At 36.3% G+C, this 11262-nt stretch overlaps 1 long non-coding RNA gene across 1 annotated transcript; it reads right to left on the reverse strand.

Annotated features, from left to right (window-relative positions):
* Positions 1–4382: 4382 nt before the first annotated feature.
* LOC131218399 (uncharacterized) lies at positions 4383–5362 on the reverse strand. The gene is made up of 2 exons (XR_009157703.1): positions 4666–5362; positions 4383–4583 (listed from the first exon to the last, which is right to left on the reverse strand). It is a non-coding gene; the product is annotated as an uncharacterized LOC131218399 (long non-coding RNA).
* Between the last annotated feature and the right edge of the window lie 5900 nt (positions 5363–11262).

Genomic DNA, 11262 nt, shown 5'->3' on the forward strand with positions numbered 1-11262 from the left:
TAACTTTCAATAGTAGGCGTTAAATTCCTACTATTTCCTGTAGTCACTACAAGAAATCCCACCTTTAGCAATGAAAATTTTCATTGCTAAAAGCCAAATTTTCATAGCTAAAAAGTTTTAACGACGAAAATTTTCATCGCCAAAAGACCGTGGCAACAGGTTTTTATCGACGAAAAATTTCAATCGTCGACAAAGGCAAGCTTTTTAGCGACGAAAATTTTCGTCGCTAAAAAACTTTTACAAAACTTTTAACGACGAATATTTTCGTCGCTAAAAAATAAATGTTAAACTTTTGGCGAAGAAACTTTTTGTCGCTAAAAATAATTACAAAACTTTTAGCGACGAATATTTTCGTTGCTAAAAACTAAATGTTAAACTTTTAGCGACGATAGTTTTCGTTGCTAAAAATAATTATAAAACTTTTAGCGACAAACATTTTCATAGCTAAAAATATTTACAAAACGTTTACCTACGAAAATTTTCGTAGGTAAAAGTCTTTTTTTTAAAAAAAAAATAATCAAGTACAAAATTCCACACAAAATTCCTGATATACACCTGTTACAATATATTTCATCATATTCATCCTGATATACACCTGTTATATAATATATTTCATCATATTCACATTCACATCCATCTAAACCCAAACTAGTAAATCCATCCAAACATAAATTACATTCATCCAAACACAAACAATCTTATCCACATCACATTCATTCACGCATAAATACATATAAGCTTAACATCATAAACAAAAATACCCTAAACCTAAACCTTAACCTAAACCTAAAACCTATAACCTAAACCTAAAACCTAAACCTTAACCTAAACCTAACCTATAACCTATAAGTTTTGGTTTAAGAAATCGGGTTCGGGTTCAGGATCTGGTTTGGGTTTGGGTTTTCAAGTTTAGGTTTAGGTTTAGGTTAGGGAGTTGAGATTAGGATTTGGTGTAGGTTTAGGTTTAGGGATTTGAGAATACGTTAAGGTTTAGGTTTAGGAAATCGGGTTTGGGTTATAGGTTTAGGTTTAGGTTAGGTTATAGGTTAAGGTTTAGGAAATTGAGTTTAGGTTATAGGTTTAGGTTATAAGTTAAGGTTATAGGTTAAGGTTTAGGTTATAGGTTAAGTTTTAGGTTTAGGTTTAGGTTATATAGGTTTAGGTTTAGGTTATAGGTTTTGAGATTTGAGAATAGGTTTAGGTTAAGGTTATATAAGTTTAGGTTTAAGAAATCGCGTTTAGGTTGGGATCGGGTTTTTAAGTTTAGGTTTAGGTTTAGGTTAGAGAGTTGAGATTAGGATTACGTGTAGGTTTAGGTTTAGGGATTTGAGAATACGTTAAGGCTTAAGTTTAGGAAATCGGGTTCGGGTTATAGGTTTAGGTTTAGGTTAGGTTATATGTTAAGGTTTAGGAAATTGAGTTTAGGCTATAGGTTTAGGTTATAAGTTAAGGTTATAGGTTAAGGTTTAGGTTATAGGTTAAGTTTTAGGTTTACGTTAAGGTTATAGGTTTAGGTTGAGGTTATAGGTTTTGAGATTTGAGAATAGGTATAGGTTAAGGTTATAAGTTTAGGTTTAGGAAATCGGGTTTGGGTTCGGGTTCGGGATCGGACTTTCAAGTTTAGGTTTAGGTTTAGGTTAGGGAGTTAAGATTAGGATTAGGTGTAGGTTTAGGTTTAGGGATTTAAGAATACGTTAAGGTTTAGGTTTAGGAAATCGGGTTCAAGTTCGAAATCAGGTTTATGTTTGGGTTTTAGGTTTAGATTTAGGCTATAGGTTTAGGTTATAGGTTATAAGTGTAGGTTTAGGTTTAGCTTTTAGGTTATAGGTTAAGGTTTAGGTTATAAGTGTAGGTTATAGTCTTAGGTTTAGGTTAGGTTATAGGTTACGTTTTAGGGAATTGAGTTTAGGTTATAGGTTTAGGTTATAAGTTAAGGTTTAGGTTTAGGTTATAGGTTTTGGGATTTGAGAATAAGTTTTAGGATTTGAGAATAGGTTTAGGTTTAGGAAATTAGGTTCGGGTTCAGGATCGAGTTTAGGTTTGGGTTTTCAAGTTTAGGTTTAGGGAGTTGAGATTAGGATTAGGTGTAGGTTTAGGTTTAGGCTTAGAGATTTCAGAATACATTAAGGTTTAGGTTTAGGAAATCGGGTTCGGGTTCGAGATTGGGTTTACGTTTGGGTTTTAGGTTTAGGTTTAGGCTATAAGTTTAAGTTATAGGTTATAAGTGTAGGTTTAGGTTTAGGTTTTAGGTTATAAGTGTTATATTATAGGTTTAGGTTTTAGGTTTTAGGTTTAGGTTAAGGTTTAGGTTTGGGTTATAGCTTTTGGGATTTGAGAATAGGTTTAGGTTATAAGTATTGGTTTAGGTTATAAGAATAGATTTAGGTTTAGGTTAAGGTTATAGGTTTTGGTTTAGATTATAAGTGTAGGTTATAGGTTTAGGTTTAGGTTAGGTTATAGGTTAAGGTTTAGGTTAAAAGTCTTATCATCGAATGGACAGTCAATGTATCTTACCTTAAGGACTTTAATTTTCTCTTCTTAGGCTTCTAATTTCTGCTTCTGCTATCTCAGCAGCTGTCTTTTTATTTTTTATTTTTTTTCCTTTCTTCGTTTTTAATAAATTCTCTCGTTACTTTTTTTTAAAATAAAATAGGTTAAGGTTTAGGGAATTAAGTTTAGGTTATAGGTTAAGGTTTAGGTTTAGGTTTAGGTTATAAGTTTTGGAATTTGAGAATAGGTTTAGGTTAAGGTTATAAGTTTAGGTTTAGGAAATCGGGTTCAGGTTCGGGATCAGGTTTAGGTTTGGGTTTTCAAGTTTAGGTTTATGTTTAGGTTAGGGAGTTGAGATTAGGATTAGGTGTAGGTTTAGGTTTAGGTTTAGGGATTTGAGAATACATTAAGGTTTAGGTTTAGGAAATCGGGTTCGGGTTATAGGTTTAGGTTTAGGTTAGGTTATAGGTTAAGTTTTAGGAAATTGAGTTTAGGTTATAGGTTAAGGTTTAGGTTTAGATTCAGGCTTAGGCTATAGGTTTTAGGATTTAAGAATAGGTTTAGGTTAAGGTTATAAGTTTAGGTTTAGGAAATCGGGTTCGGGTTCGAGATAGGGTTTAAGTTTGGGTTTTCAAGTTTAGGTTTATGTTTAGGTTAGGGAGTTGAGATTAGGATTAGGTGTAGGTTTAGGTTTAGGGATTTGAGAATACGTTAAGGTTTAGGTTTAGGAAATCAGGTTCGGGTTATAGGTTTAGGTTTAGGTTAGGTTATAGGTTAAGGTTTAGGAAATTGAGTTTAGGTTATAGGTTTAGGTTATAAGTTAAGGTTATAGGTTAAGGTTTAGGTCATAGGTTAAGTTTTAGGTTTAGGTTATAGGTTTTGGGATTTGAGAATAGGTTTAGGTTAAGGTTATAAGTTTAGGTTTAGGAAATCGGGTTCGGGTTCGGGATCGGGTTTAGGTTTAGGTTTTCAAGTTTATGTTTAGGTTTAGGTTAGGGAGTTGAGATTAGGATTAAATGTAGGTTTAGGTTTAGGGATTTGAGAATACGTTAAGGTTTAGGTTGATGAAATCAGGTTCGGGTTCGAGATCGGGTTTACGTTTGGGTTTTAGGTTTAAGTTTAGGGTATAGGTTATAGATTTTGGAATTTGAGAATAGGTTTAGGTTATAAGTATAGGTTTAGGTTAGGGTGTATGTTAAGGTTTAGGGAATTGAGTTTAGGTTATAGGTTATAGGTTTTTAGTTAAGGTTTGGGTTATAATTATAGGTTTTGGGATTTGAGAATAGGTTTAGGTTATAAGTATAGGTTTAGGTTAGGTTATAGGTTAAGGTTTAGGGAATTGAGTTTAGGTTATAGGTTTAGGTTAAGGTGTAGGTTTAGGTTATAGGTTTTGGGATTTGAGAATAGGTTTAGGTTATAAGTATAGGTTTAGGTTAGGTTGTAGGTTAGAGTTTAGGTTATAGGTTTAGGTTATAGGTTATAGGCTTAGGTTAAGGTTTAGGTTGTAGTTATGGGTTTTGGGATTTGAGAATAGGTTTAGGTTATAGGTTAAGGGTGTGGTCCTTGCAAATATAGATATAAACACGGCCTGTCCCAATGGCCAGGCCACTCCAATGCTGTCCTTAGAAAATGGACAGCTTCATCATGGTCATAACAGCGGTTCCCACCTTCCAGGGACCCCGACTCAACATCCGGATAGCTCCGACGCACATCCGGGTCTGCTCCATCAATTTCAAGCAAATATAGATATAAACACAGCCTGTCCAAATAGCCAGGCCACTCCAATGTTGTCCATAGGAAATATATAGCTTCATCATGGTCATAACAGCGGTTCCCACTTTCCAGGGACCCCCGCTTAATATCCGGATAGCTCTGACGCACATCTGGGTCTGTTCATTTAAATAAAATGGATTATCAAGATCATTTAAATAAAATCAGGTCCAATCAACAATCTGACCTGGAGGATTCTGTTAGCATTATTGATGGCACCTCGAACCTTGTTTAAATCTACGTTGCAATTTGTGGCCACTGATGCTATTTGTCTTTCTGTGAAGTTGGCGACAATTTCTGCATCAAACCCGGTGAAAGCAGCCCTAATGATAAAGAACATTTCTTTCCATGAATTTATTATCTCTCTCTTTTAATTTTTTAACTTTCCATTACAATAATAACTACTTGAAATCATGGCGTTTTCTCAAGATAAAAGTCCAATCCATCCCAACTTGTGCACCTGTTAGAACAAGTAATTCAAATAACATCCTGCAACACATTTAAATGCGTAATTAGTCTCACTCCAGTCTTATATATTAAATGGCTAATGTACAGTCTCTTGAATTGGTGCAAACCATAACTGAATTGAGTGTAATGAATTAAAGAATGAAGAAATTCGACATGTAACTACATATAAGAAAGATAAAAGATATGCATATCTGGAGTGCTGTTATTCACACATTTCTGTGAGAGAGTAGGGTTTCATCATATATATTGATCAACCTATGGAATTTTATGATCATATGAAGCTGAGGCATTCATGCAAACCAAAAAAGGCACTCCATAATCTAAAACAAGCATCTAAATCTTGGTTACAAAGGTTAGAGAATACTTTCTTCAAGTGATTTTATTTTCCTTTTTACTAATACATGCACTTTTGTGAAGAAATATATAAATGAAACTTTGTGTTGTTGACATAGATAATTTGATCATCACAAGTGGTGTTGTAGGATATGTGAAAATTTTGAAAAATCTCTCTCAAAATTTTAAGATAAAGGATTTTAAAGACCTTCAATACTTTTTAGGTAAGAGTGCTATCAATTTTGATCCTTTGAAAGAAGCTCATTGTTAGCTTAGTTGTAAAGTTTGGTTTATTGTGAAACAAAACCAATTGCAACCCCACTGGAAGGGCTCAAAAGGTAAGGATGATTAGATAGCTATTGATGGATGCAAGTGCTTTGAGAAATGGTTGATAAGATAGTATATTAATCATTAATCATCCAAATTTGGCATGTCCAATTGAAGTCATCAATTAGTTCATGTAAGACCTAAGGACACCACATATAAATACAATACAGCAGATCTTCAAATATGTGACAACAACCATCAACAAAATCATATATTATAAGTAGCTACTGTTGTTTAACAAACAAAGCAGTTTCTCTCAAACAAGCATAATAGGATGCCTCACAACCAAAACTTTAATAAATTAATTAATGAATGACAACAGTCATAGCACATACCACGGAGTTCCATCTCTACAAGTTCCAGTAGATCTGGATCATCAACAACATCAACCTTATTCAGAAAGCACACAAGTGACAATACTCCTACTTGAATCAATGCAAAAAAAAAAAAAAAAAAAAAAAAAGACGAAGAAGAAGGTGGAGGGAACATGCACACATCCCCCATATGCATGGTGCACATGTGCGCCCAACACAGCCAAATGCAAGAAAACTAGACAACAGTTCACGAATACAAAAGCGGCCCCACCACCACAGGGTATCACGACCATTAACCCCAGAAAAAAAAAAAGAAGAACAAGAAGAAGAACATCAAAACCTCCAAATAGGTCCAAAAAATCAAGAAATCCAAAAAAGTTAAAGAAGTGATTTCTTAGGAAAGCTCTAATCCTTTTTCCATTACAGAGTTTAGGAATTGAGAATAGGTTTGGGTTCGGGTTCGGGTTTAGGTTTGGGTTTTCAAGTTTAGGTTTAGGTTATAGGTTTTGGGAATTGAGAAGTAATTTCATAGGAAAGCCCTAATCCTTTTCCCATTACACAGAACCACTGCTTCACCTCTAATGGGGGAAGCACCATTAGAGGTGAAACAGGGATGAGTCCAGCAGGTCAGTGGACTGATTTTTGAGACCCAAGAGGTTATTCTTTGGACATGGCATCCATACCTATATTGATGATGATGGGGTCCATGATGAAGAGATGTTTATAATCTAGGTCTGGTTGAAGCATTTTTTCAAACATGTAGGGGGCCATGTTCTGAAAGTGTATGTGACACAATCGAGAATAATGGTTGAAGCATTTCTTCAACCATTAGGAAAATAAACTCATCTAGTTTCCTCTTTGCAAACCTGCAAAAATCAATGAAAAGTACAACAATTTAAAATATTCTAAGCACATGCCTACAACACCATTTGCATCATGCATGCATGAGAGAGAAAGAGAGAGAGAGAGAGAGAGAGAGAGAGAGAGAGAGAGAGAATAGAAAGAAGGTTGATCTGATCAAATTCTCCTATACTCTCTCCTCTTTTCCTTTTGAAAATTAAACAACATTAGGGTGATGGTTTGCCACCATTTTCAAAATGGAAGCTGATCCAGTCTCGCTCTCTCCTCTCATGGTTTCTGTGTCTGGCAGATATATTACAAGGTAATGGTTGTAGCCAAGGATAGTTGCCAATTCGTGGAACACAAAGGCAACATCCAAACCATTCATAAGGTGGGTCCCACCGTGAGCATTCCATGGCCAAAAAGACTAGTCTAGTCCACTCATCATTAACTCCATGCCTACATCACTACCATCAAATAGCCCAGATCTCTCTCTCTCTCTCTCTCTCTCTCTCTCTCTCTCTCTCTCTCTCTCTCTCTCTCACATACACACTTCAATTGACATGTGGGCCACAAACCCCCTCTTCAATCTAATCCTCATGCAAAATAACCTCAGCATTTCTCTTCAAAAATTTCACTCTTTCTTAAACAGGACAAAAACAATAGAATTAACTAAATTTCGACAATTCATGATACAAATTAGAGAGACAGAGAGAAATTCAATGCAATGGCAGTAGAAAATATCATGAAATTTCTCACGATTAATCAGTCTAATTTAGTGAAAAATTTCATGATATTTCATGAAATCTGGTGAATCAAAGAAACCCTAAAGCAAGAAAACAGTGCCAGTGAAGTACATTGGTGGAATTTTAGAAAGAAGAAAAGAATAAAAAAGAGGAATGAATGACTCCGAAGGCGACGAAAATAGATGCAGAAATCCAATTCCAATCTATTTGTAGGGGATACCAGAGCAGCGAAAAATCCATCCCATGCAAGAAACGATTCTTTAAAGAGAAAGAGAAGAGCCCTAGGAAGCAGTTGCCTGTTGAACGCATGTAAGGGGAAGTAGATATCCATGGTGAGAATCCCAACGTCCTTCTGGGAATCCATTTCCCTCCTTGGAATAGCGAGAGAGAGAGAGAGAGAGAGAGAGAGAGAGAGAGATTTCTCGATGGAGGATTTCTCGATGGAAGATGAAAGGGAAAAGATGGCGCTCGATGGATTTGGGATGGATTTGGAAATCCTCTTTCAAATAAGTAACTCTTTGAAATCCGTATGTTGTGAGTTTTACATTAAATAATAACACAAACTCTATTAACGGTCGTACAGGCATGGGACCAATTCTGGATGGTTAAGATTGTATTATATAATAAAAATTTATAAATATTTACCATTTACAACTAAACCGATTATTTGAATGGTCTGGATAACTTTATATCTTAGCCACTATTGTTATGAACAAGTCACCACTATTTTATATTAAATACAAAACTCATAGTGAAAATTAGAAAAATAAAAAGGGTAAATTAAGGTTTGGATCTGGTATGGCTCTGTGGGCCCCACCATGATCGATTTGTTTCATCCATGCCGTCCATCCATTTCTTAACATAATTTTATCATTTATCCCAAAAAATGAGCTTGAACTAAAGCTTGGGTTGACCACACAATTCGAAAACAATAGTGAATTGGATGTCCACCGTTAAAAAATTGGTTTCGCCGACGGCTTATTTGGGCCTGCCTAAATGTGATTCACATATCTAACCCACTCATTATGTGTGTCCCACTTGGATGAGGGGTCAGACCCAGTTTCAGCCGCATTCAAAACTCATGTGGGCCCCACCAAGTGCTTTTATATTTTTTTAGATGTCTTCACATAGTTTTAGATGGATGGCGCACCTAAGTTTCGTATACGGATGATTTTTGAGATATCTCATAAGCTAAAGGGGACACATCAAATGCACGGTGTTGATGTTCGACACACATCATGATGGGCCCCACAAGACTTACTAACATTAATTCTTAGGTTCTCAGGGTGTCAATAAGTTGGGTCACAATTTTGACGATAATATTTGACCCATTTTACATGTCTGGTCCATTCACTCTATTTTACTGATCATTACCCTCAATTTGACTAGTTACTCGTCCCAATCATGCTACATATGAGAAAGATATTAGGCAAAAAAGATTGATCAACAATTTGAGTGAATTTTGATTTAAACATATGAAGTTATTTATTCTTCAATTTGGACGGATCAAATTGTCCAAAAATGGTTAAAGGTTGAGTAGACCCTGCATCTTTGCAAATTATACATGGGTTTTCAATTATTAACAAGTGGAGCTCATGGTTTTGTAATTCGGACCAGTGGTCTGTTGAGTAGACCCCACCTCTGATGGAGCATGCCCAAAAAATCTCCTATCGGTCGATCGCTTTGACTAATATTAGGACCTTTTTCAGTTGAACATGGATTGGTGTTGTGTTTTCACAACGTAACCTTTTATCTACAAGCCAGAAATTGAAAGGTTAAGATTATCCTATCGAGGAGATTCTTAGGCGTAGTCCATCTGCTGTCAGGACAAACAAACATGGGTTTGGATTATTGGACCATGGACCCCACCTGTCATTGAAAACTGAAGATTAAAATCAATGTATTGGGTATCATATCATTCACCACCGATAAGGCGGCTAATACTTCAAACCTTGTTCAAAACTATTGTATTCTGTGTAAAGATGTAACATTGCTACACGAGGCTCATACAAACATGCCCATCATGATGTATGTGTTTCATCCCAACCGTCCATCTATTTTTCCATATCATTTTATGGTATGAGACAAAAAATGAGGTATATCCCAATCTCAACTGGACCACATTATAGGAAATAGTGTTGAATGAGCGTCAACCATTAAAAACCTTTTAGGGGCCATAAAAGTTTTGGATCAATCTGATATTTGTTTTTTTACTTTCATTTGGGCCTGTATGACCTAATCAACAGATCGGATGTCAAATAAAAAGTATTGTGAGCCTTAGGAGGGTTTTAATCATGGATATCCAATCACTATTGTTTTCATGTGGTGTGGTCCACCTGAGATTTATATCCCTCTCATTTTTTGTATCAAGCCCTAATATGATATGTAAAAGTGGATGGACAGCATGGATGAAACACATACATCATGGTGGGACCCACAGAGCACCGATCACTAGCCACAGGGCTGGTGTCAGGAGGAGTAGCCAATTTGTTTACCTCTTGGACGCCCTACGGTAACGAAACCAAGTTTTGTGGGCCCCACTATGATGTATTTGTTATATCCACACTGTCCATCCATTTTGAGATATCATTTTAAGTCATGAGCCAAAGAATGAGACAGATAAAAACTCTATAGTGGACCCCACCACAGAAAACAGCGGGGAGAGTGATTGCCATCATTGAAACTATCTTAAGGCCCATCGCAATGTTTATTTGAAATCCAACCTGTCCAAAAGTTAAAAAAGACATGAAATAAGGGATTTATTCCAAAAATGAGAGGTATATAAATCTTGATGGGCTTGTTTAGATGCTTGTCAGTTCTTTTAAGTTTTAAGTGACTTACTTGTAAGTCATTTACAAGTGAAAGTTACTTACAGGTATGGAGTAATAACTCAATTTATGTTATTTTGTTAAGCCCATCAAGATGAATATTTGAGATATTTATTAAGCTAAACCAATCATCAAGTGGGCTATAAAAGTGAGCCCACAAATTCAAAATATCTATAATATGGAGTAATAACTCAATTTAAACATTGAGAATAAACTTCTTCAGTGAAAAACTCAGCAACACAAACAAGGTGGGCCTAAAATTCCTGATGAAAAAATGGTTGGGCAGAGTGGATATATAACACATCATTAAGGTGGGCCCACGACAGGGGTAACACCCATTACTGTGTTACCGTGATGGGTGTCAAACATCTACCTAATCAGTCAGATGCACCATTCCATGTTGGGCCTGGAGCTTAAAAATCAAGTCAATTCGTGACTTTTTTGGGCCACACCACATACAAAAGTTGAGAGGGGTTACCCTCCATTTAAATATTCATAATCATTTGTTGGGCTCACCGAGATGTAGTTCACAAATCCAGCCCATCCGTTATGTGTATCCCACTTAGATGAGGAGTCAGACCAAGTTTTATATGTATCAAAAATTTAAGTGGACCCCACCAAGTGATTTTATATGTTTTAGGCATTTCTTCACATGATTTTAGATGGTATGGCCCACCTAAGTTCCGTATATGGTTGATTTTTGGGATATCCCATAATTTAAAGGGGGCCCATCAAATGCACGGTGTTGATGGTCAACATGCATCACAGTGAGGCCCACACAGCTCGACCACGTGGGAAGTTCCCATGAGCTCGACCATACAGAACCCTTTCCTAACCCCACCCGACCCTAGCCCCCTTTCCCTTTCTTCTCTCTCTACCTGTCGCACGCCCGCCCGCTCACCCGACCCTCTCCCTCTTCTCTCTCTCTCTCTCTCTCTCTCTCTCTCTCTCTCTCTCTCTCTCCGATGGCGAAAGATCTAAAACCTCTCTTTGCTGAAAGACCCGAAAACCCTCTCTCACTCCCACTCATGAAAAATAAAAAACCCCTTTCCGCTGATAGATCTGAAAGTAGAGCTCTCGATGCTACTTGCTGCAAAAGTCATAGGCATAGCACCAAATAATCTCTTTAAGGAAAGGTTAGTTTAT

Source organism: Magnolia sinica, chromosome 11 (genome assembly GCF_029962835.1).
Source record: "Magnolia sinica isolate HGM2019 chromosome 11, MsV1, whole genome shotgun sequence".
NCBI lineage: Eukaryota > Viridiplantae > Streptophyta > Magnoliopsida > Magnoliales > Magnoliaceae > Magnolia > Magnolia sinica.